The 26,705-nt window shown below is 34.3% G+C and overlaps 1 long non-coding RNA gene across 1 annotated transcript in view; it reads right to left on the bottom strand.

The window, feature by feature from the left end:
• The window catches only part of LOC146996977 (uncharacterized), a 108,325-nt gene extending 86,746 nt beyond the window's left edge, over positions 1-21,579 (bottom strand). The window contains exon 1 of the long non-coding RNA XR_015041511.1: positions 21,229-21,579. This is a non-coding gene — a long non-coding RNA (uncharacterized LOC146996977). The remainder of the gene's footprint in view (positions 1-21,228) is intronic.
• Positions 21,580-26,705: the final 5,126 nt, after the last annotated feature.

Raw genomic sequence — 26,705 nt, 5'->3', positions numbered from 1 at the left:
TATGAATTTCATGTCACCCTGATGATTTTTTTTTTTTTTTTTGGATTACGGCCCAATTGAGAAAATGTGCTTAAGTTTTACACAGTACCATATAACACAAAACATGTATGTGTGCGCGCGCTATAAATCAACAATAGTCAATTTCGAATACTTGTGCCTGTACCTGCCCCCCTTCCGTTGTCCCCAAGAAAGCTTCAGAAATCCTCAAGCCACTGCTTATCAACTGTAAATTGCTTACGCTATTTGTTGTAGGGTTTATTTATTTATTCGTTTTATTTTTTATTCATATATTTGCTTATATTTTAGGTCGATTAATTAGTTAGATGCTATTCAATGCTTTAAAAGAATCGTGTACTTCATTAGTACATGCATTTAGCTAATGCATAAAAATAAGGTGCCGCGTGGTTAAAAGTTAGGTTATTTAAATATTACGCACGGGAGTTACCTGTCTAATGGAGGGATGATTTCGTGGAGGACATTATAAAGGAAACTGGTATGGAAAACAACCACGCAGCCAAGCCCAGTCGACTGATATTAAAAGCTCTACCTGACCTAACCCGGGTCGAGCTCTTAGTATCAAGCGGTCTCAGACACTCGACCACTACTAGTTATTAATTTATCAATCATTCTTGGCACTTATTTAAATACTTCCTCCTTTTTTCTGGTATACAAATTTAAACGTTCTTGTCAACAAAATTTAGCAAGGTTTGGCGATCTTTTCTGTAAGCAAGAATCGATTTAGCATATGCAGATTAGCATTTGTTGAAAGAAAAAACAAGTAAATCCAGAAATAATTTTCACATTAGAAAAAATTTTAACTTTTGAGGATAGATATTAATCTTCTGACATCTGTCACAAGTGCTCTAAAGCAGGGCTTCTTAAACTTTCGTGAGTCGCGACATCTTTGTATGACTGGGATTTTATTTGTCACCCCAGATATTAAATGTAAAACAAAGATATAAAAATAAATATTTTCCCGTAAATAATTTACTTCTTTGGTAAACAATATACGTATATAAAGAAATAGTTGTAGGATTTATTTTAAGCAAAAAAAAAAAAAAATGAATTTAAGAAAATTCTAATGAAGCATATGTGCTGGTTTTCTACTGCATAACAAATCAAATGCTGGTGCTATATTTGACACTGCAGGGCAGAAAGCATCTTCAACATGTTTCTGCGTTGAACGACATTGGGTTTTAATTAGCCTCAAAGTCAAAAAAAAAATAGTTTTATGAAAATATGTTGTGCTGAATGAGAGAAGAACATTTAAAGCCATTTCCAGAAATAGTGGGAAATGTAACTCCGATATAGAATTCATGAAGGACTTTTGTGAAGACTGGAGTTAAGTTGAATCACTAGATAGCTTAGCAAATTCTTTCGCACTTTATATAACAGGTAATTAATATCTGTTTATATAATGTCTTTAAAAGTCTAATCTCATTAATGTCAATTAATGTAATTTATTTAAAAATCTTATGAATACAATTTCTTTAAATTCCGCTATCGAGCTCAATTTTCACGACCCGTGTTTTAAGAAACGGTGCTCTAAATAGTAATAAAATGAAAGTTTTTCTTAATTGCTTTAATACTATCCTAAATTTCCTGAATTCTTTAAAAACACTACAGTGCGCTTGCAGGTCTGTAATGAATAAGTAACTGGACACGCTGGCACCGACAAGTTGTCCACTAACCTAGTGTTATCTTCCATTGTCGGAGGAAATTCGTTTTGACAGTTAAACCGCAAAGCTCAAGCGAGGTTGTGTAGACGACAACAGAAACCCTTGCCCTTCAAAAAAGCTTGGCGATGATTATGACTGACAGCCCGCTAATGGAAAGCCAGGGTGTGGTCCGACATGTTCTTTATTATGTGTACTTTACGGAAGGATAGAGTGCTAAAAATGAAATTGTTTTTGTTTGCTGGCGATTACAGTAATAAATGAAAACTGAGCTCGGCTCTGTGTATGAAAGTTTTCCTTCTTGCTGCCGTAAAGTTGTATGTTAGCTGCTACGTGCTGAAATTATTTCAGATTAAAAATATCCTAACATTAAACATTTCTCATTTTCCTATCTCAATCTACGTTAAACTTCATAGGTCAGAACATTATTTCCTTTAATACTTATCTTCGAATCCTTTTAAAAACATCAGCTGTGGACATTCTTTCATATCGCCAAACTATTGGTTTTTAAATCTAAATTCTAAACATTTTGACACCTTTTACATTATTAGTCCAAAGGGACAACTTACCCAGAAGGACTTTTAATTTTCTCTTGGCATTTTGCGTTGATTCACTATAATCGTTGTTTCACATTTCAAATTATTACCACCAAATATTATCGCCGTGCATTATATTTAAAGAAATAATGAAGAATCTGCATAAATGCATGTATGTTTTCCGAATACTGATAAAACAACGGTACCTAGAGCCATCCAATTTTGAATAATATAATTCTCCTGCGAATATGGGCATCTGGAAGCCCAAATTTCGGATTTGTTTTTATTATCTATTTCATATTTTGTAAACAAACTCAACGATTATAAAGTAAACAATGGCAACACCCTACGGGGGATTAAACATTTTTATCTCCAGAGCGAGACTATGTATCGGCAATTCTAAGGATACGTTCATTTTAAAACTATTTTCCGATATTGCTGTTGAACTCAATTGTATGTTTAATTGCAAAGAACATGGTATTTCATAAATAAAGGTAACACACAAAATGTGGGGAAATTTCAGATTTTAAATTACGTCCAAAGGGGCGTTTTTGTTTGTTATTTCCTTTCTTTTTATAACAATAATTTTTCTGTTCGCGTTTAAGATTCCTCCATTTTAACGTGCTAAAATCATTGACATAATAATAACAATGCCCTTTTAGCGCATATAGTTTTGTTAACCTTTCCCCAAATTTTTTTTTCTTTGCAGTGACGTTAAGGAACTCAGTGTTACGTTAAATGACAGCTATAGCAAATTCAGATTAAGAATCCAGTTACCGCTTCTCAGTAGCCAATGACACGTAACCATCCACTGCGACAAACATCAAGTTTGATAAAACATCAGGTTTATATTAGAGAACTTCCTGTTCTCATGAGAACATACCCCAGTGTCTGCTGCAAAGGTCGAAAAGGAATCAAGGAAAAAACTCAGGACACCCTCCCTTGGACAGTTTCCGTGGATGCAGTTGGTAAATGTATAAAAAGGGCTTTTGTCTGAGAAATGTCGAAGCATCTTGTGGTGATCCTCAGTAAAACGTTATCATGGAATCCACACATTACATCTCTTCTCCAGACGTTTCGAGCACGTAAATCTAGACTATTCCCCCTAATTGCTCGAAACGATTTTTTACTTGTAGATAACAAGTTACTCATTAACAAATCCGTTCTGCGTCCCATGTTATGTTATGCCTGCCCAGACTAAAAAACTGCATGCTTCTCAAAGCAGCGTTCCAAGACAAATTACCAACTCACCTTGGTATGCAAGGAACAACAGGATCCATGGCGGAACTGAACGTTTGACAGCTCAGGTGTAACTATGTCCGTGTGTCTCACAAATTTTATGAAAACCAGAAATTGATAAACAATCCTGCTATTACTGTTTGTGATTACGATTATAATAATCCAACAAGTATCAAAAGGCGTATGGCTATTCTGAATGTTCAAAATGATTAGATAAATCATATGTAATATTGTCCGTTACGTATCTGTACGTTTATTTTCCTTATTATAGCGACCTTATTACAGATAATCACGTTTAAGCCTTTATTTCATGAAACTTTAATTCATGAAATTTTTATACCATAGCTTGCTATACTATAAGAGAACTATTAATACTACCAATTATATACTACTAATTATATAATAATATTATACTACTAATTATATAATGCGATACTATTAGAGAACTTGCGATACTACTAAATACTATTAGAGATAAAATTTTCATAATAGTCAAAATTTTTCTACCTAATAATCGCCTTTTCGCCCAAAGGAGCCTCGTCTCAAAATGGCATTTTCATCGTTTCACTTCCTGCGTTGGTTCACATTTTAACTGCTGCCACCAAATATTATCGCCATCTCTACATATAATAAAGGGAAGAGTCTGTCTGTGTGTATCTTTCGTTCGTGCTACGCGTAAGCTAATAGACCCAGGGCTACGAAATTTAGTACATAGGTGCATCTAGACAACAGCCAGTGCACCTCAAAGCGATTTTCTCAAAATTTGAATGAGTTTTTTAGTCCAAAGGGATTTGTCCCTGAAGGACTATTCTTTTCGTTTTGCGATTTTGCGTCGATTCACTACAAACGGCGAACCACTTTTCAACCTGCTGCCACCAAATGTTAGAGTCCTGCATTATATTTGAAGAAATTAAATAATGAAAAATCTGCATAAATGTAAGTCTATTTCTCGCATTGTGATAAAACAACGGTACATAAAGCCATCGAATTTTGAATGACATAATCCTCTTACGAAAATGGGCATGTGGAAGACCAAATTTGAAATTTGGAATTTGTTTTATTATCAATTTCCTATTTTGTAAAACATTAACGAATTTTGGATTAACAAACTGAAGGATTTCAAAGTGAGCCATGGCAACGTTGTATACAGAAAAAACATTTTTATCTCCAGCGCGTGAGTCTTTGTATCGGAAATTCTAAACATATGCTCATTTTAAAACCATTTTGCGATATTGCTGTTGAACTGAATTTTATGGTTACAGTGCGAAGAACATGATATTTAATAAATAAATGTAACACACAAAATGTTAAAAAAAGCCCCTTTGGACGTAATTTAAAATCTGAAGCATTTCAGATTTTGTTCTGTTGTTTTTTAATGAAATCGCATCAAATCAATGGCACACAGCCATTGTTGCTGATATATCACTGTTGCCATTGTTGTCACTCGAAAAAATGAGGGTGATAATTTTGTGCAGTTTTTAAATTTAATGTTTCTGTTGGATACTGGACGTTTGTCGAGAGATTTGGCGAGAAAACCTTTATCTTCCGGTACATTTTAAAGCCAGACAAAGCCTGGCCGCATAGCTGCTAGTGTATTATATTTAAAGCAATTAAACAATGAAAAATCTGCATGAATTCATGAATGTTTCTCGCATTGTAAAAAAAAAACGATCATCCAATCTGAGTAACGTAGTCTTCCAATCGAACATGGGCACTTTGAAGCCAGAATTTTGAATTGGTTTTATTACTGTTTCAAATTTTCTCTGACACTTTAACGAATTTTTAATTAACAAATTCAACGATTTCAAAGCGAGCAATGGAAATACTGTACGAAAAAAAAAACATGTTTATCTCCAGCACGCAAAACTGTATTTCGTAAATTCTAAATACATGCTGTTTTAAAATATTTTGCGATATTGCTGTTGAATTGAATTTTTTGTGGTTTAAGTGCGAAGAACATGATATTTAATAAATAAGGGTATGGCGTACTATAAACGCCCAATTTGGGCATAATATAAAATTTGAAATCTTTCAGACTTTTCTAATGGCGAGTATTAGCTATTTTATTTTATTAAAATTAAATTTTAGGACAGATATTTGTCAACTATATGCAATTACTTCTTATTTAAATCCATTCCTTAGATTTTACACAAATAAACTCTAAGATATTCTCCTTGGAGCAAAAGGTAGACTGGAAGTAATGATTTATTTAAAATAAAATAAAATAAATAACAATAGTTGAAAATTTTCATTGTCATATCCAACTTGTACTGTCTATTATTCAATAAGTAGAAATTTAACGAAACCCGAATATTTTTAAAGCCGTACTTGAAACTTATTTCACTTCAGTGCAAACTCTTTAAGAAGGCGATATTTATTTTTACCGTATTTTTTTCTGTTTCACGCGGCAGACGGCCTATTCTCAAATCAATATATTGAATTCGGATTGATATTTTTTATATATTTCCACCTTTCGATTCGGAGACTTATTTCTTCTTCGATTTTCCTCTTCCCTTTGCTGTTGTAGTTTCAATTCACACTTTTCTTCGACTCAAAAGTTCTGATGCTGTCGAGTCAAGATTTTTCAGCCTGGAACTCGCTCTCAATGAAAGGAAAGAAAGACGTAGGAAATAAAAAAATAAATAAATAAATAAATTCAATGAAAAAAAAATTGCAAAAAAAAATTAAAGAAATATCAAAGAAACACCTCCTTCCTACATGTTGTATTTTATTTCTTTTCTTCCCTTTACACGAGTTCGAAATTAAATCTCGAACATAAGGTTGTATGTCTGCTTGTTGAAGTGAAGTGAGAAAAAAAAAGTTTTTCGAGTACATGCACTTTGAAAGTACTAGAATGTTGCCAGTTTTATCATTTTCGAGAGTGGTGTTGTGCAGGTAGCTGATGCCAATAATGTATATTGCGAAAGTTGCGTGATTTCTTTTAGCATTTTCAAATCAACAGATTTCGACCGATGAAATTGTAAAGTTCCGATATTAGGAAAAAAAAACCTGCGCATCTTATAGGTGAAAGTGCGATTTAGTTCAATTCAGCTCACAATTTTAATGGAGAGCACCCCGGGGGGGACGGGTCCGAGGGTCTTCCACCCGTCTCTACCTAACACCAACCTCTCGAGACGATTTTCGGGTCGCGGCATGTTTTTAATACTCCCATGTTGCACGTATACTATACATTTACGAACATCTATGCCTTCTTCGGGATTCGAAGCCGGAGCCATTCAGCACGGCAGTCAGGGACTCTAACCATTATATAAGCTGGGCGGCCTTAATTTTGCTTCAGATATAAATAACTTATGAGTTTTCTTTGTTACTGAGACGAACAGCCGCCGAGCGTTAAAACCAATGACCAATAATATTTCGACCTGTCGGCTTCTAAGAAGTGGCTGGCCGCACTTTACCTAGTATCTAACAAGGCATGGTCCCTTCATGACTGAGGCATCGCTTCAGACGACGAGAAAACAACCATTGTCCAAACAACCATAGGATGGCAGGAGATCCGGACCGGTATGTGTTCGTTTGCATGCGATATGCGACGGAGGACGTGGGCACCACCCCTCTACCAATACGGTTAATCGGTATAGCGGCACGTCCACCTTTATCTAGATCCTCACCACTCAGAGGCCTTGCGGAAGCCTTGCAAACCCAGCGCCCGATGCATCCTCGAGGGCAATCCAGCAGACTAAAGCGCCCCCCCGGAAAACCACACACACACACACAACTGCCCAGGCCTCAGTATTTATCGATTCAGTATTCCAGTAATGCGTGCATGGAAGGCTTGTATATAGATACTTACGGCTCGCTTACGAAAGCCTTGCTAATAATCTTTGTCACACTTGCAGATGCTAATAAGAATATACGCGGATTTAGATACATGCAGTTATAAACATACAAATAAGTTATATGCAGTATTATGCATATATATACGCTGATACAGATATAAGTAGATACAATGATCTGGAGATGATGGTATCGCTATGCTGAAGCATATGATACGAAAGAACAAAAGGTGCATGAGATATGCAGGGTGACATATATAAGAACCTGCATAAGGTGGCATACATAAAATGACATACACGTAACTTAAGAACATAATGTGTAGAGTAAGTTACACATTACGAGATGTACGATACAAGGCGCGGAAGACAGTAATCTACGCAGATGCCAGGATACATGATACAAGGTGCAGAATAAATTACATGATACAGGATGTTACGAGATAATGTGTTAGGACCATATCCATAAATGGGCCGAAGCTACTTCGAAAACGCATACGCGATTGGTTAATATTGCACGTAATATTTCAGACAAGCTGGAGTAACTTTCAACTGCCATCCTCGTCACCAGCACAACCACCGTATATTCTGTACTTGTAGTTATTTTAAGTTAACTTTTTCTGTTCTTCGTTATTTCCTTGAATTGTGAACCTTGAATTGAGTATTTTGCCTTATTTTATGTATTACTTTTACTGTCTTGCCTTACTTGATTTATGTATTATTTTGCTTTCTAGTATTTTTAGTATTGCTATTTAGTATTTTGTCTTATTTTATGTATTAATTTTACTGTTTTATCATTCACTATGTTAATTGTGTTCTCTGTTAACCCTTTGCGGCACGGTGTCCGGCCTAAAAACTTCCTTCTGTACGCACAGAAAAATTGAATGAAAAAGGATTTGAAGGTTACTATATGTTACTCTGAACTTTCTTTATAGTAGATGGCAGCTCAACACAAACCTGTCCATATATTTTAGCCATGTTTAGTTTTCATCGTAACACACTCTGGCGCGCTGGAGATAAAAAGGTTTTTTTTTTTCGTACAGTGTTGCCATTGCTCTCTTTCAAATCGTTGAGTTTCTTCATAAAAAATTCTTTAATCTTATCAGGGCTGGTGTTCCTCTTTACTTGCTTTTTGGAAACATTAACTATCCTGATTCGGAACAGGGAGCTTACTGAAGATATGTTCAATAAATTGTGAGGTAGACAATACACACAGGAAGGTATACGAAACCCTTTATTTTTCTCTCTTTAGAATGATTTCCGGATTCTCTTTAGAGTGATTTCGGAATACAGAGACCAACCACTTGTGGTCTGAACGTAAGAATATAAAAATATTAACTAAAACTCTAAATAAACTAACTTAATATACTCTAAATAACTAAATTAATATACAAGTGCCTAGCTTTAAGATGGCCGTTATTTAACAAAATCCGTATGTAGTACAGAGAGCTGCTAAAACTACGATACGTTTGAAATTATCAAGAGGACTAAACCTCTGGCCTTGAAGGCAACCAGTAACCGAGTAAAACTACTATGGCAAGCGGCTTGCAATAACTCTTTCCTCTCTCTTGCTTGGCAAAAAGCCACAACTTAAGTACTTGGCGTTAGCAAGACAAATTTGCATAAATAAGTTAAAGCTTTTAATTCTGGCCGGAAGTAGAAAATAAGAAGTGATAGTAAAGATTTAAAATAAAATAAACGTTAGTAAAACTTAGGATCCTTACAGTTTTGGAAAATTTGTGTTTTCTTAGAGAAAACCCTGGCCGCTCAGAGGGTTTAAACATTAAATAATTTAAGTGATTAAAAGTCTCAACGATTCCATGGCTAGCAATGGCAACACCCACGAAAAAAGTAATATAAAAAAAATTTTATAATTCCTTCTTAGGTCAACAAAAAAAATTTTGAAAATACGAAAAAAATTTTTTGAAACTGCAAAAAGAGAAATTTAATATATGGAAAAACTGTATTAACATTAACTATCATCTACTACAAGTTTAAAAAATGTATTTGAACTTGAGTAGAGGAATAAAAAGTATTTTATTAACGATTGAAAATTAATTAATTAATAATTAGTTAAATAAAAAATAATAATTAATTAAATAAAAAAGGAAAGTCAATTCCTACTTAGGTCAAAAAAGAAAAATTTTAAAAATACAAAAAAATCTTAAAAATACAAAAAAATCTTAAAAATACAAAAACATTTTAATTAAAAATTTGAAACATTTTTAATATATAAAAAAACTGTATTAACATCAAGTGTCATCCATTACAAGTTTAAAAAATGTATTTGAACTTGAGTGGATGAATAAAAAGTATTTTATTAAAGATTTGGAAATTTGAACAAGATATAGGTTGACTGTGAGCAATAGTAGGAAATAAAAAAAAAAAAAATTTAAAAAAAAAAAAAAAACATTCTTATCTCCAGTGCGCGAGACTGTCTATCGGAAATTCTAAAGATATGCTCTTTTTAAATATTTTCATCCCAAAGAGACATGAGTCTAAGTGCTCTCAAACCGTTTGTTTGCGTAAATGGAAGGAAACTTCACCCTTTGAGCATAATATAAAATCTGAAAGCTTTCAATTTTTTTTAACCATGTGAATGAAAGGTATCGTATGAAAACATTTACTTTGTGTAAAAATATTTATTTAAAGAAAATTTTCATTTTATTGGATCTTAGATATTTAGTTATTTATTTGACATACATACAGTATAGATAACACTGTAGTTTAAAATCATTTACCCGAATAGAAATCCAAAACTGAAATATTACAGAACTTTCGTGCTGTGTACAACTGATACAATACTGAAAAATAATCCTTATTTTAAAATTAATTTCGTTATGAGGAAAAAATAAAATATTTGAAGTTTCGTTCCAAGCTAACAAACTAGATATAACTTGTGAGAATATAAACATAGTACCTGTCTTATTATAAATTTAGTGACCTGCACAAGGAGAAAATTTTATAGCTTTCTAACGTAAAAGTACGAGTATAACTTTTATATTTCAATTAAAAATTTCTATTTCTTAACTGTTCATATAATGTGAAGCTGTAAAATGACGCTTCGAATAATTAATGTAGAATTTTAACTGTAAAGTGAATTATTTAATTAATTTACAAAATTCCCATTTTTGTAAATTTAATCATTTTTTCCCCGAACGGGGGGCACTATTTTGTAGATTTTCGACACTCCTAAGGCCGGAAGTGATGGCCATTATATTAAGGACGCACCATGCCTTTTCCAGGATTCGAACCCAGGCCCTTCGGTATCCGTAATCATTTCCCGCACCACGGTACCATCTAGGCGTCGAAAATTTAATTATGCCTTTGTGGAGAATTGAAACGTTCCTCTTCTAATGGCACTTGACATCCAGCGGCGGAGCGGTAAAGTCGCCGAACACTGGTAGTTCGGTACGAGGTTCGAATCCCGCGAACAGATTGGCTGCATGGGCGTTTTGTGAATTCCCGCCTCCCCCATGTGTAACGTGTATACGAGCCAGTTCTTTTAGAAAGTCATCCACGAAGGCATCTCTTCTCCCAGGCAAACAGCCCTCGATTGCTTTGCCATAACCAAATAAACAAAACCAACATTAAATCAGAAGTCAAACAACAAAAATCAGCGTTATATTTACCAAATTTTCACAGGACTAGTTTCGATGGTTTTACCGAACCACCATCTTCAGCTGCAAAACCGCAAAAGAACCAGATAGGAAATAATGATAAGATAAGATAATAAAGCCTGGACAAGAATAAGCAAGTGGCGCCATCTGTTGGTGAAACCAGAACTAAAACGTAATTTCTTTAAAGGCCGAAGGCAAATTTGGATTGGAATTAGGATCGTTAACTAGAACAGAAAGATTTTTATGAATGTGAAATGCCTCCAGAAAATCCAGTTCTCCAATGGAAGATGTTTTTTGAATAATTTTGGCAGCAGAAAAACTGAAAGTGTGGTTTTCGGACCAACAATGTTGAGCAACAGAAGACTTCTGTGTTTCCTTTTTTCTAACATATGCCTCGTGTTCCTTGACGCGAAATTTTAAGGCTCTCTTAGTTTGGCCAATGTAAATTAAACCACACTGGCAAGGAATCCTATAAATACCCCAGGAATTCATATCCGGAATGGGGTCCTTGAGTATGGAACTCGGAATTTTATTGATGGGAGAATAAACAACCCGAAAGTTAAATTTCTGCAAAATATGTGCAACTTTATAGCTAATTGATGGAAAGAAGGGAATGACAACAGAATTTTTATAATCTCCTAAAATAAGAGTGTGGCTTTTAGTGTGTTGAGATGAGAATTTTTTAACTGCTTGATTAATAATGTTGGGTGAAAAGCCCCTGTCAATAGCTATTGCTTTTAAATAACTTAGTTCTTCATCAAGGGCTAGTTTGGAGGAGCAAACTTGAAGAGCACGGAAAACATAAGAATAAAATGAAGCTAACTTTTGTTTAGTCGGATGACATGATTTAAAGTGTGGTGGAAGGCAAACCGATGAAGGTTTACGGTAAACCGTAGTACTGAAGTTGGATGTGTTACGTGTGACCAGAATGTCGAGAAACGGAAGAGAATTGCAAGTCTCAAGTTCAAAAGTGAACTGAATAGCAGGATCAATAGAATTCATTGTTGAAAGAACTTTATTTAAATCATCTTTATTACCTTCAAACAGAGTAAAAGTATCGTCTACGTAGCGGAACCATGCCGGGAAGTTTAAAGTTTCAAACAATTTTGATTCATAATAATGCATGTAGATATCAGCCAGGATGGGACTGAGGGGGCTTCCCATGGCTAATCCCTCAGTTTGCTTGTAATATTTATTTTGGAAAACAAAATGTGTTTGTTTCAAACAGAGTTGAGTGAGAGAAATTAGCTCATCAATTTCGATGCAAGAGAAATGAAATTCGCGAAGTCTGGTTTCTAGACATCTTAATGGACCCTCCACTGGGACATTGGTGAATAATGATTTTACATCAAAAGAAACCATGAGGAGAAATGTTTTTACTAGGAGAAATGTTTTTAACTTTTTTTACAAACTCTATTGAAATTTTTTATGGTGTAAATGTTATTGTCTAATAGAGTTGAAAATCTAGAAACTAAATATTTAGCTAATGGATACGAGGCAGTACCTAAATTTGATACAATAGGTCGGAAAAGAATACCACTTTTATGAATTTTGGGAAGAGCATATAATCTGGCACAATTCGCAACAGATGGGATAAGTGAATGTTTTAAGTTGCCTGAAATGATTTGCGAACATTTGATCGCAGTTTTTATTTTTGACAAGTCCGAAGGTGAAGGATCTTTAGGAATCGGATTATATGGTCCTTCGTTTAAGAGTTTAGTGACACCATCGATGTAAGTGTTCCTATCCATGACGACTATCTGGCCACATTTGTCGGCCTTTGAAATAATAATATCCGGGTTAGAATGAATTTCACGCAATGTAGCTCTTTCTCTCGCAGTTAGATTTGGTTTCAAAGGTTTATTATTGAATTTCACATTATGAGCGATAAGATGCCTAATCATTTCTTTCTGTGAATCAAACTTTACTGAACTTGAAAGCTTTTTCGATAGGAGCCAAAATCTTTGGAATCGAGGGTTTACAGGTTTGTGAGAAGTTAAAATTATATTTTAGAATTCTCTCTTGTTCTTCTGAAAGACTAACATTAGAAATATTAACTATTGGCTTGATGTTTACAATGGGAAGATTTTTTGAACTACTTAAACTGGAAGACTGTAAAAGAAGTTTTTCGAATTTAACTGTAAGGGTGTTTTTATGACGGTTAACTGCATTCTCCGTTCTAGACCAAGACTTTTGTTCAAGGGCAGTGAATTCTGGATATGATTTAGCGAGTTCCAGATGAAGCTTATAGAGTGGACAATTGTTGACGTGTATCCCTTATCACGGACCGAAGTAAGGCAAGCTTGCAATTTAACAGAATTCTTGAAACGCGACTCGAAGGTTTTTGATTAGATTTGATTTGAATAAAATTGGGGATCAATTTTTTACATTTACATTTAAGTAAAAAGTCAAGATGATTCAGGAATTTTTTCCGTTTCAGGCGTAATTTAGTGAAACGATTAACGGATGAAGGCATGATAAATAATACAAAAAATCAAACTAAATTAACTAAACAATAATAAAGCACACACAAAACAGCAGAAAAATCCCTCACTGAAAGTAATTGAAAACAAAACGTTTGTAAGCAAAATGCATGAAATCAGACAAGCAAAGCACAATATCCAAATATACAAAATATAAACATAACTTGAAAATTGCAAAAAAGTACTTACCGAAACTCATGCAATCACAAAATGGCGGCCACACCACGTGCAAAAAGAAAGCAAAAAATAAGCCTGTTTGGGGCTTCTATAATTAAGACCTTCATCGGTTTGCCTTCCACCACACTTTAAATCATGTCATCCGACTAAACAAAAGTTAGCTTCATTTTATTCTTATGTTTTCCGTGATCTTCAAGTTTGCTCCTCCAAACTAGCCCTTGATGAAGAACTAAGTTATTTAAAAGCAATAGCTATTAACAGGGGCTTTCCACCCAACATTATTAATCAAGCAGTTAAAAAATTCTCATCTCAACACACTAAAAGGCACACTCTTGTTTTAAGAGATTATAAAAATTCTGTTGTCATTCCCTTCTTTCCATCAATTAGCTATAAAGTTGCACATATTTTGCAGAAATTTAACTTTCGGGTTGTTTATTCTCCCATCAATAAAATTCCAACTTCTATACTCAAGGACCCCATTCCGGATATGAATTCCTGGGGTATTTATAGGATTCCTTGCCAGTGTGGTTTAATTTACATTGGCCAAACTAAGAGAGCCTTAAAATTTCGCGTCAAGGAACACGAGGCATATGTTAGAAAAATGGAAACACAGAAGTCTTCTGTTGCTCAACATTGTTGGTCCGAAAACCACACTTTCAGTTTTTCTGCTGCCAAAATTATTCAAAAAAACATCTTCCATTGGAGAACTGGATTTTCTAGAGGCATTTCACATTCATAAAAATCTTTCTGTTCTAGTTAACGATCCTAATTCCAATCCAAATTTGCCTTCGGCCTTTAAAGAAATTACGTTTTAGTTCTGGTTTCACCATCAGATGGCGCCACTTGCTTATTCTTGTCCAGGCTTTCTTATCTTATCTTATCATTATTTCCTATCTGGTTCATTTGCGGTTTTGCAGCTGAAGATGGTGGTTCGGTAAAACCATCGAAACTAGTCCTGTGAAAATTTGGTAAATATAACGCTGATTTTTGTTGTTTGACTTCTGATTTAGTATTTATTCGGCGTGTTATTGTGTCTTAAAACCAACATTAGTTGAATACTGATAATTGCATGGAAGTCCACTAGTTAGGACCAGTTAGTTAGTCCACTAGTTATGAAGTCCAAATAGTTAGAACCACTGAACACTGGAAATTCCACCTGGGTTCCAATTTAGGCAAACGGGCTCATAGTATGAGCATTTTCCTGCTCTTCCCGTCCGCAAACAACCCTCGTGTGCTTTGCGGTATATAACTAAAGCACAGAAATTTTTGTCTAGATTCCACATCACAAGAATTTATGGGAGAATATCTTTAGTTTCGTTATCTTTGGTTTGGTTTAGTTCCATTAACGCAAAGTACACAAGGGCTATCTGCCTAAGGGGAAGGATGCCTTCGTGGAGGATTCTTCATGGAGATCTGGTTCGTACGCACGTTACACATTGGCAAAACTAGCCATCTAGCCATCCCTTTCGACTGGAATCTATCCCAGGTCGGAACTACCAGTGTTCAGCGAGTTTACCGCTGGGCCGGTGGTTAGCGCCTTTTTTCATATCTTAAAAAGAAAGAAATGAATTTCATACTTTGAAGTGGAGTTTAACTCCAGACATTGTCGCCACCCGATAGACATTGCGGAATTTTGCTCAAGCGGCAAAGTCGTTGAACACTGGTAGTTCGATCCGAAGTTCGTGAAAGAGTGAGAGCAAGATTATTGGCGCAAAACCAAAGATGATTATATAATGCGCCAAATACGAGGTAGGATGATCTAAATTTATTAGTGAATAAAAAAGGCGAACAAATGTACCAGATACAGAGGATAAAGTTATATAAAAACAAAGTAAAAGCACACATTAAAATACAATACACAATCTTCAAATCAGATTACATTAGGTAATAAAAGCTAGTCTCTTTTAAATAATAAAATAAATTACGATTGACCTCTCTTCCGATTAAACGGTCGAGAGGTAAGTCACAGCTATTAAAATATTTCTCACGAAGACTATTAAAACATGGACACTCAATTAAAAATATGACGGTCTGATTGACAAACATTACAATTTCAACAAATAGGCTCATTCTCAGCCTTCAAAAGGTGTCACTCTAGTGTGACCAATCCTGAGGCGAGTCAAAATAAGCTTTGCATTTCTCGGCTTGTTACGAAGCTGAAATGTCCCGAAGTTGCTGCCATATTTTTCGGATCTTCTCGTTCCTAGGTTCGAATCCTGCGAATGGTTTTCCCCATGTGTAACTGGTATAGCAGCCAGTTTCCTTAGAAAGTCCCCTATGAAGGCATGCTTCCCCTTAGGCAGATAGACCTCGAGGCTTTGCCATAATAACAGAAACCAAACCATTGCGGATGGGAGTATTCTGGTACACGGAGTTTGCTTAAAATAACGAGAAGATTAACCACTCGCCATACACATGATCTTCTTGCAATGAGAAAAAGTTTAACGATGCGAAAATGCAAACCAAAGCAGTAAATAGGTTGCCCTGTATCATCAAAAGTGTTCACTTCAAGCTAAAACTTGATGTACTCTGCCTGTAACATTGAAAATTTAATATGTAGTGCCACTATCTTGTGACACTCGCTTTCTCGACGTTTTCCTTTTGTCTTCGTTTGCGTAGGCAGATTTCCGAAAACGTATACTTCCTTTTGAAACAAATTAAAGATATGTGTCCACAAATTAAACAAATTTATAACAATATTACTAAATATTAATTTAAGAAATTACATCAAAGCGAAATGTACTTTTTTTGGTGTCTTAAATTCACATTCACTCATTAAAGAATATTAGAATATTTATAAAGAAATCTGTGATACAAAACAATTTTACAAATACCACAAAAGAGTAATTTTCTTTTGTGGTATTTGTAAATCTAAAATTTTGTGGTATTTTTATCTTCTATTATGAAAAAGCTCTCATGTGGCGAGATTCGCATTTATATATTATTCACTAGACAGTGCTTAAAATTGAAGACTCTCATCAAAGAGCTGAGACTAAGTTGTAAAGAAAATAAAAACATTTATTCCACTAATTTGTTTGAAGAAATTAAAGAAATACTCTTTCTTTCTCATTAAGCATGTATGGGATAAAAAATTCTACAACTTGTTACTAAATGTTCCGGGCAAAAGAAGGAATGAAAATAAGTGTCGCATGCTGAGAAAGAATTTTTTTTTTAGCTTTCTTGGAAACACACGCGTGAAAAAGTTCACTCATAAGAATTAAAGCTGGTAAAATCTCATCACAAAATAGAGGGTTTATGATGTTTTTAATTGGGGTACACCGAAGATTTTTTAAAAGAGCAATTAAAAACAAACAGCAGCAAAAGAGTTCGCTCATTTTTTAATCGTGCGCGACTGGCAGTGTTTCAGAATGAGACTGATGTAACTCATTTGCATGATAAAATAAATTCTATGCATTGAATATACATTGTACACTGAATAAAAAATAGGTATTTTATCACTTCCTCCAAAGAGAAAAAAAATAAGTCTCATAATTAAGTAGTCTTAAATATTTAAAAAGATTAATATTTCCCAATGCATATACCTCACTCATTGAAACCTTTTATAATTTATGTTCTTCATAAATAAATACTGATACACCACACACGTAAATTTAAAAAATATCTGATGTGTACACCACATGACTTACTTGTACGGAATAATAAATTATACGCATTTTTTCTTGCATTTCATTTAAACTTATTAGATAGAATTAAATCTACTCGTCGACAGCGCATAAACCACAATAGAATAAATGCACTCTTTAAAATTCACTATATTTGTTTACCATAGCGACACTCTGGCGTTAGGTTCACTTAACAGTATTATATTTTGTTCATATTATAATTCAGAATGCACAAAATTTATATCATTTAAAGCATTATCTAATCGTTGCAACATATTCTATTCATATACTATAATAAAACTACAACGATGTATAAAAGCAATTAAGCAAACAAAACAAAAAGGAAACAGTTTTCCACAGACGATTGAGTATTTCTCATTCAATTAATTCAGTTCTCACTTCGCCACAAGGCAAAAATACATAAAAACTCAAAATATCTGTATTAAAAATTACGAAGTAAATCTTAAACACTTATTTCCTCGAAAACGTTCCAGAATGCATTAAGCATGATTTAATTCGCAATAATAAATGAAGGCGTTACCTTTAATGTTGCGAAGCTAAGTTTCTCTAAATTGGCAACAAAACCACTATTATGCTGTTTCAAATATAAACAAGCAATGGTCGCCATAAAAAAAAAAGTATTAGGCTTAGCGGCACTTAAACAACTATTCTATACATATTGCATGATAATTCTAAATATATTGCATACAGATTTCATAAAGGCATAAAAACCTTAACTGAAAGATAAAAACAACATAATTCAATCATTTTTAAAGCAAAAAATGTACAATTTACAAACATATAAGAGTAAAGAAACTGAGATCACTGAACCGGGTAACAGAGTGGATATATATATATATATATATATATATATATATATACATTTGGTGCGGCCTATTGCAACCAAAATACTAGTTGCACATCGACATGTTATAGCAGTTCTATATGCAAAATTTCACAGTTCTGAGGCTACTCGGTTTTGAGTTATGCAAGATACGTACATACATACGTTCGTACAGACGCGACGAAAAATGCTCTTCAGAATTAATTTTAAAGCAGTTTTAAATTTTTTTTTGGAGGAAAAGAGTCTTTTATTTTGTTCTGACGTACAGATATCACGGAAAATCATCGTTAAATTGCATTCGATAGCGGTCAAAATGGATATTTTCATTGAAATATGCTGCCTGAAACTTTTCGCGATTACAATACTTCCTTTTTACTTCGTATAAGAAAGTAAAAATGGGACAGTTCTACGTCTCCCGTTCTACCGAACCAATTGACGAAATTTAACTTGCGTCTTCTGTGTCTCGAAAGCGAGACTTAGGATGTGTATTAGTTTTATATACAGCATTTGTTCTAGCATAGGTATTTTGACGCAAAATTGGATTTTTTTCTGAAATAACATACTAAAGTTTTCCCATATTTCGATCTAGGATTCAAATTATGCCTAGATATTTAATTTTGTAATTTTTAGTCAGAAATTTACGGAGAAATTTAAAAATTTATCTTGGGGCAGTTTTTTTTTTTTTTAGTTTGTGTCTCGACGGTAATTCACTTGTCGAACTTCTTATTTTATGGCAAACTATTTTCCATTCCTTTTTTTCATTGTACAAGAGAAGAAAAAACGTCATCGTTCATCCTTTTAAATAATTAAGTGCATAAACCTCATGTGGCGTTATTATGGCTTATAACAAATATGCAAAATTTCAAAATGATCCCAATATGTGAATTCACGTGCATATTAGGAAATTTTGAATTAAAATCTCTAATTTTTTGCACGTATGCTTAGAAATATATCTACTTTAAGATGATGGTACAAAATGTATGAGTTATAATTCAAAATGAGTTTCGGAAAATTTATAAAAATTTTTTTAAAAATACAAATTTCAAAAATAAATCATAAAAAACAAGCGAATTTTATTTGGAATGAACCTAAATTTCGTAATGTGAAAGGAATAATTTAAATATATACTGAATTTAATTAACATGGAGGAGCTAAAGTTTTGAGAGCTAATTTTTTAAGAATTATTCGTGCGATTTTTACAAAGCTTGGCGCTTTGGCATAATTTGAATCGTTGAATCGAAATATAGAAAAAACTTGATATGCCATTTTAGAAAAAGTCCGATTTATGCCAAAATCCCTATTTTAGAGCAATGCTATATATAAATCTAATTAAATCTGATACATATCCTAAGTCGTGCTTTCGAGACATGGAAAGCGCAAGTTAAATTTAGACAATCAGTCCAGTAAAACGCGAGGTATAAAACAGTCCTTTTTTTTTTTTTTTTTTTTTTTTTTTTGTGGTACAAGGTGTACTTACGTGTGAATGCATCTATCTTGACACATTTTGGCGATTTTACAGATAAAAAACAGAATTTAGTTACAGAGTGCAAGTTGGTGGTTTTCGCGCCTTTTTTAAAAAGATTCTCAAACTATAGATATTTATCGCAAGTTGATAAGCATTCTCAACATACGAAAAGAAAACGGTACTATTCTGATATAGGAACCGGATTCAGAAACGTATGAATGTATGTATATATGTATATATATGTTAGTGGCACATTTTGAAATCAGGCGTTCTATAGAATGCTTAGGCATTCTATATAATGCCTAAACCTAACCGGCAATGTGTGAAACGATTCATATTTCACAGAATTCCTAGGCATGCTTTAGAATGCTAAACGAGAAACCGGTAAAATATGGAATACAGCTCAAATTCGTTTCGAATATCACGTGTATTTCAATTCATTCAGTATCTTAAACATTCCGTTTCTGATACCTTTTGCCTGTGTTTAAAGGAAATGAGTGATGCACTTGCATGAAAAAAATGTCAAAACGTTCATACCTTCTGTGGCCTATGTTAAAAAAGACGATGAAATGGATATTTTTTGCACCCTTTGTTTCAAAACTGCAAGTGCTGTCAAAGGTAAAATAAATTCTAAAATCTATCTGGAAATACAAGCCAAAAAAATTAAAATTAATTCAAAAAACAGGGACAGGGAAAAGTGGACGGAGCACTAAAACTTCGTCAGTGACTTTTACAGGTACTGCTCCGCCTTACTACTATACCCGCTGGGAGTTTGGTTGGCCAGCATCAGAAGACATTTACAGAGATACTTACAGAGATATTTACAGAGATAGTTTGGCGGCATTTTGGTAAGACGATAAAGGTTACTAGGTCGCCAAACTTTCGCCAAAAAATCGTTACCATAATCTGAAGATTCACCTACGGTTTCAATAACTCGGTATGCAATTATTTCAATGAACTTAATAGATTAATAAAGTTTAATTATGACAGATTAATATAACATAATTACATTAGTATATTATACAAACAATACATTTACATTAGTATATCTAGTTACATTAAGCATTTTTATGGGACTAATTAATGTAGAACATTTTGTGCATCTCCTAGTACATTGTCGTATCCCTAAGGCACTGCTTTTTAACATTATATAACTTAGAGTTCCTTTCATTTTTATCATGTTACAGACAGTTGCAACATTTCAAACAATCACCCACTTTTCTTTAGGAAGTATTGTCCGAGTTCATATTCTTGACGTCGACAAGAGGCCGGGTCATTCGTGTAATATAGTGACATATTTTTGTATATTCTACAGAATGCCGGCATTTCCCGTTGACATACGTAATAGCCTTATCAGGATACTTCTTCATACTTTCCCAAAATAGCATTTGACATTCTATAGAATGCCTAGGTATTATATACAATGACTAAGGAAAGTATGTAATAATTCTCATGTTTCACACTTAAACGTCTAAAACAACATGCCTAAAAACGTCTGGTATTATATACAATGCCCTGGCATTCTAGAGAATATCGGTATTTCATACTTTTCCGATAACATATATACACATATTACATACATGCATTCGGTACTTACATGTATACAAGCATACATGAACACATATATCCATACATACATGCATACGCACATACATTTTTTTATCCTGTACCGATAACAGAACATTGCCTAGAAAGCATACTTTAGCAATTTAAAATACAAATTTTAATGATTAGATGAGGATTAAGTGATGCATTAAAAAATAATGTTACTTACATTCTTCTCCGAATCTTTCAGTAATTTTTCTAGCTGTTTTTCTTCCGAAGTACACAACTTTTTCGCTTTAAAAAAATTGGAGAATTGCTGAGACTGGGCTTCGTTCAAACCGCGGCAGCAGAGACTATCTAGAAGACGCATTTCCTCGTTGTTCACTTCAGAAAAAATCTATATTCCTGCAGAAATGCAGAAATTTTACCTCCGTTTCTTCCCTTGCTGGCAAATTCCACAAGCTCAAATGTTGAAACTAATTTTAAAGGCAAAAAATATCACGATTTGTTTATAAAAACCGTTGAAACTTAGAATACAACAACAACAAAAAACACATATGAAAATGGCGGCGTTGCTTAATTGAAAAGCTGTTATCAGCATGTTTGCCGGATGAATGGTTATGCGCATGGTTGCCAGATTTTGGCACATTCTGAAAATTTGGTGACTAAGGTGTTGGCAAAAATACGTAAGTACCTAAATACTTAATTGCTTTAGTGTTAGTTAATAAATTGAGAAATTTAATAAAGTTTTAATTCTTAATCTAAAGTAAGAATTTAATACGTAGTAAAAAGAAATAAATTAATTTATTAACATTTAATCAGTTTTACAATATGATGACCAGGAAAATAATATAATTTTAACAGCACTTGGTTAGTTAATTAATTATGACTAAGCTTCTATATCCTGCTGAATACTGGGAGTTCGATCCCAGATTAACAGGCTGTATGAATGGCTAGTCTGCGTGGTATTTCCCTTGTTTAACGTGAATACGAGAACGTTTCCGTAAAGTCCTTTATTATGGTACACTTTTCCTTAAGCAGATAGCACTCGTGACCTCCCCTAGGAGAGATACTTTTAAAGAAGACTGCCTACTGCCTGAGAGGAAACCCATGTAGCCGCATAACACAACAAAAATGCGTGAAAGCTTTGTGCAGCAGCGGAGAGCGTTGATAGTGAGCGTGCTAGCTACCATCGTTTAGAGCGTTATCATCCCTTCCGTTGCTAGGCAACGTGATAAAAATTGGAAACGGTTGATCTTTACATTATGGTAACTTGGCGTTTTTTTGGCGAAAATTTGGCGACCAACTCTCCTACAGCAACCCTCTATTTTTTTTCCCCGCCGCCATTTTGTATTCACGAAGTAAAGACATGTTTCTTTTCTTTTTATCTACTGAACACTTCTTCCAACAATCTACTAGCTGAATTACACTTATGCTAGAAATTTTATCTAACAAAACTGCTTAATCATGACAAACATTCACTGCAAAATTGGGAAAAAGTGCACAATACCATACTCCTTACGCGTTTTTCAAAATAACACATACACATAAACCATGTACACGCCGACTTATTTTTACTTAAAAAAAAATCCCAGAATTACACAAAAATGGCATTGCGTACACTCTTCACTATATCCATGTACACTGCTTTTTTCTCATAAATTAGAAAAATTTCACGAAAATACATAACAATTTTCTCAATCTTTAAACCCGGTAAAAAGAACATATATGAAATTACCTGATCGCGAAAAAGTTTATACCCTTTCCAAATATGAACATTTCCACATATAAAATAAATAAAATATTCAAAAACTTTTACCTCTAAATCATCTATTATATTATACACGTCACCAACGAATTCATACCGCAAGCATTACAAATACTTAGTGTCAAATATTTAAATTATTTCCATGCACGTTTACTTCAACTTAAACGTATACCAAATTCCTACAAACATAAAATTCACAAAATAACTATCATTTAATTAAAATATCACTAAACCATGTACACGTCGACTTATTTTTACTTAAAAAAACATCCCAGAATTGCACAAAAATTGCATTGCGCACACTCTTCACTATATCCATGTACACTGCTTTTTTCTCATAAATTAGAAAAATTTCACGAAAATGCATAACAATTTTCTGAATCTTTAAACCCGGTAAAAAGAACATATATGAAATTACCTGATCGCGATAAAGTATATACCCTTTCCAAATATGAACATTTCCCCGTATAAAATAAATAAAATATCCAAAAACTTTTACCTCTACATTATCTGTTATATTACAAACGTCACTAACTAATTCATACCGCAAACATTACAAATGGTTACAAATACTTAGTGTCAAATATTTAAATTATTTCCATGCACGTTTACGCAAATTACTTTACTTCCACCTTACATTTAGAACAATGCATAAAAATAATATCCTCAAATAATTAAAAATACTAACTTACCTATTCTTCTTCAGAATCTTGATTACGTGTCCGATAAACTTTTCTTATTTCTGTTTCAGGATCTTTAAAATCATACTTATAGTTCACAGCAAGGTACCAGGTAAAATAAATAACTTAATAAAACATCTTTACTTCTATCTCGCACAACCTTAAAGAAACACTTATTACTACCCCTTTCAATCCCACTAAATATCCATTTCGAATTCACTTTAGTTAGGGCCATGGGATCCAAAAATTAACGAACACTGTTTCACACAACACAGAATAAAGCCAAATACAAAATTTCCAGATTTTTTCCCGATTTCCCCCCTTTTCCGATTAAAGAACCGTAATTCGTCCATTAATATCACATGACATATCCCATGATCTTTCATCTCCCTCACACAAAATAATGCGTAATCGGAACTGAGTACTGCTCACATTATTACCAAAGTCCCAGGTAGTAAACTTTATCGCCTCCAAAATGTCGCCAAACTACCAGTTACCATATTCTATAGATCAGCCTTGGAAACTTTAAATTTTAGTCTAAATACGTAAGCCCACCAGCGGCCGAGCGGTAAAATCGATGAACACTGGTAGTTCTGATCTGCATTCGATTTCAGGCGAACGGCTGACTCCATATACGTTTTCGTGGTTTTCCTCATCTGTAATATATGTACGATCCAACGTCCTCCCTGAAGGCATTCCTTCCCTTAAACAAACAGCCCTAGTCTGCACTCCTATAATAAACTAAATACGTAAATGAAAGTAGAGTCAGCACTTTCCAGAAGTAAGAAACTTTCATGACAACTAAGTTTTTTCCCTCAGAGGCGGGCACATTTCATCAAAGACGTTGGCCACTACTAAGGCCAGAAGCGATGGTCAGTGGTCACTTTACTATGGAGGTGCCTGAGTGGTGGACTACCTTTATCTCTTATGAAAGAATGGAGAGTTACAGCCATGTCTTCTCCAGGCTTTGAACCCTGGTCCTTTGGTATCGCAGTCAGCTCCCCTAACCACTATACCGTCTGGACGGCTTACAACTAAAGCAGGAAACGGTATTTTGCAAACTTATCACCAGATGGCTAAAGTGAATGAATCTTCACGTGATCGACCAGCTGATAAGTGGTAAAATCGCTGAAAACTGGTAGTTTGCTCTAGGTTCGAATTCAGATGAACGGCTGACTGCGTGGAAGATTTTATGACTTTTCTCAAGTGCAAGGTGGATACAAGTCAGTTTTCCATAGTCTCAAATGAAGGTAATCCGCGGTCGAGACACTTAGCCAACAACGCTTGTCCAACAGAGGTTAGCCGACAAAACAATTAGCTGAAAAAGCATTTAGACATTAGACAAAAACATGTGACAACGTTTTAGTGAAATTTGTCCATATTTACTCGGCCAAATTCCGTTTCCTGAGTAGACAACTTAATGTTTTATGGATACGTACTACAATTTTGTTTTTATTTAATGTTATATGAAATTGATTTTAAAATTAGACAGAAAAGCAGTGTTCAGTTGGTTTAGGGTTTGAAGTCAGTTTCGAGAGCTGTCAGTTATGTGGCTTTTTGCTTGAGAAGCAGTAAAGAAAATTTCAGCAAGATGAGGAATGAAACGATTTTATATGGATAGCAACGGGTGAAGCGAAGCGAAAACGAATGTCACGGCGTGATATGTCGGGAAAAATATGAAAAACGTGAAAAAGCTAAAGTATTAGAGTTCGAAAGGGGAGGCTTATAAAATTAAAGTCATTAACCAAAGATAAAAAATATTAAGAAAAAGAGGTCCAAAGAAGTCCTCTTTCTAACTGAGAAAGTTTTAAGGATAATTTTTGGAGGTCCATTCTGGACCTGTTTATTTTTTACTTTTGAACACACAGTTTTCTGAAGAGGAATTCCAAAGTTCTTTCATTTTGGCAGACATACGTCTAACCACACTTTTATGATATTCTAAAACAGCACAAGAAATTAAAATTAGACTTGGGCTAATTAAGAATGCCCTTGTAAATTGATATTTCGAAATGATATTTCGAAATATTATATATAAATATTATATATAAATATTATATATAAATATTGTATATAATATAATATTTCGAAATTTGCTTGACAAATCCAGATGATGCCGGATCCTAAATGATATAGAAATCATATCTTAAATGATCCAGATCCTAAATGATACAGCAACTTGTTTAATAATATCGCTAATTGTTATACGATTATTGATAAACACCAAGCTGGGCTGGATAAATCACTAAGAATATACATGTGCTCAGGGCATCAAGGAATGGAGAAGACACCACAAAATGGTACTCAGGTATTCAGGAAAAGAGACACCAAAAAATTTCTTTAAATTAAAAAAGTAATTGGCGTAAACATATGCGGGGACAGCAAAATCATTCGAGTGCTTATAACCTCTGAAAGTCTTAATACGGCCCTTACGCAAAATCCTTTCTCTCTTCATTGATAGTGTTACTTTTTTTTTATCTGACACCAGTTGTTACGTTATTTTCTTCCTTCGGTACATTCGTTAAGCGGTTCGTGAGGATTTGGAGTGAATAATGACGACAGAACTTGATGGAATATAAACACTCTTTATTGGCCAGTATTAATCAAGACAGCTCCAAAACACTTTTACGGTCGTCGAAGATCTACTATAAACACGCTGGAACCATCAGCGACACAGCTTTCACACTATCAGGCAATAACGCTGGAGACAGCTTCACTGCAAAGCACCAGAGTACAGCTACCGACTCTGCTCGGTCGTTCTCGGAACTCTACGTACTCTCGAGACTCTCCACGATACAACTCGCGATGCACTCGACGATACATAGAGCACAGCTCCCGACTCTTCGGTTCAGTCGTTCCCGGAGCTTAACACACTCTCTCGACGATGCACTAACCGCGATACACTAAGAGACTCTTCGATGCTCTCGACGACCTACTCGGCACTCGCTGCCCGGCTGTCAACTCGATCGATTCCGCACGGACTGACTAACTTGAGAGTAACTATCTTACACTTGATACGAGGCACTCGCGTACCAGCAGGGTTTATATAGCTTTTGACTTGCGTTCGAGAACATTCTGGTCTAATCCGGTAAGAATTCGTTCGAGAAAGTTCTCCATCCGTCCATGGCATATCGCCAATTTTGTCGCCAAACGTGGCAACACTGCCTTCTCTTGTCATTTTATGGCAACCCTAAACCTGCTTTGCGGAGAAGCTATCTCACTGTACCTGTACATTTCGTAACAATATTACGATATAAGTTA

The sequence above is a fragment of the Stegodyphus dumicola genome, chromosome 6 (assembly GCF_044657685.1).
Source record: "Stegodyphus dumicola isolate Sdum_Otavi_A_Nest chromosome 6, ASM4465768v1".
NCBI lineage: Eukaryota > Metazoa > Arthropoda > Arachnida > Araneae > Eresidae > Stegodyphus > Stegodyphus dumicola.
The sequence above is the reverse complement of the archived record's forward strand: the minus strand, read 5'-3'. Positions and strand labels throughout refer to the sequence as shown.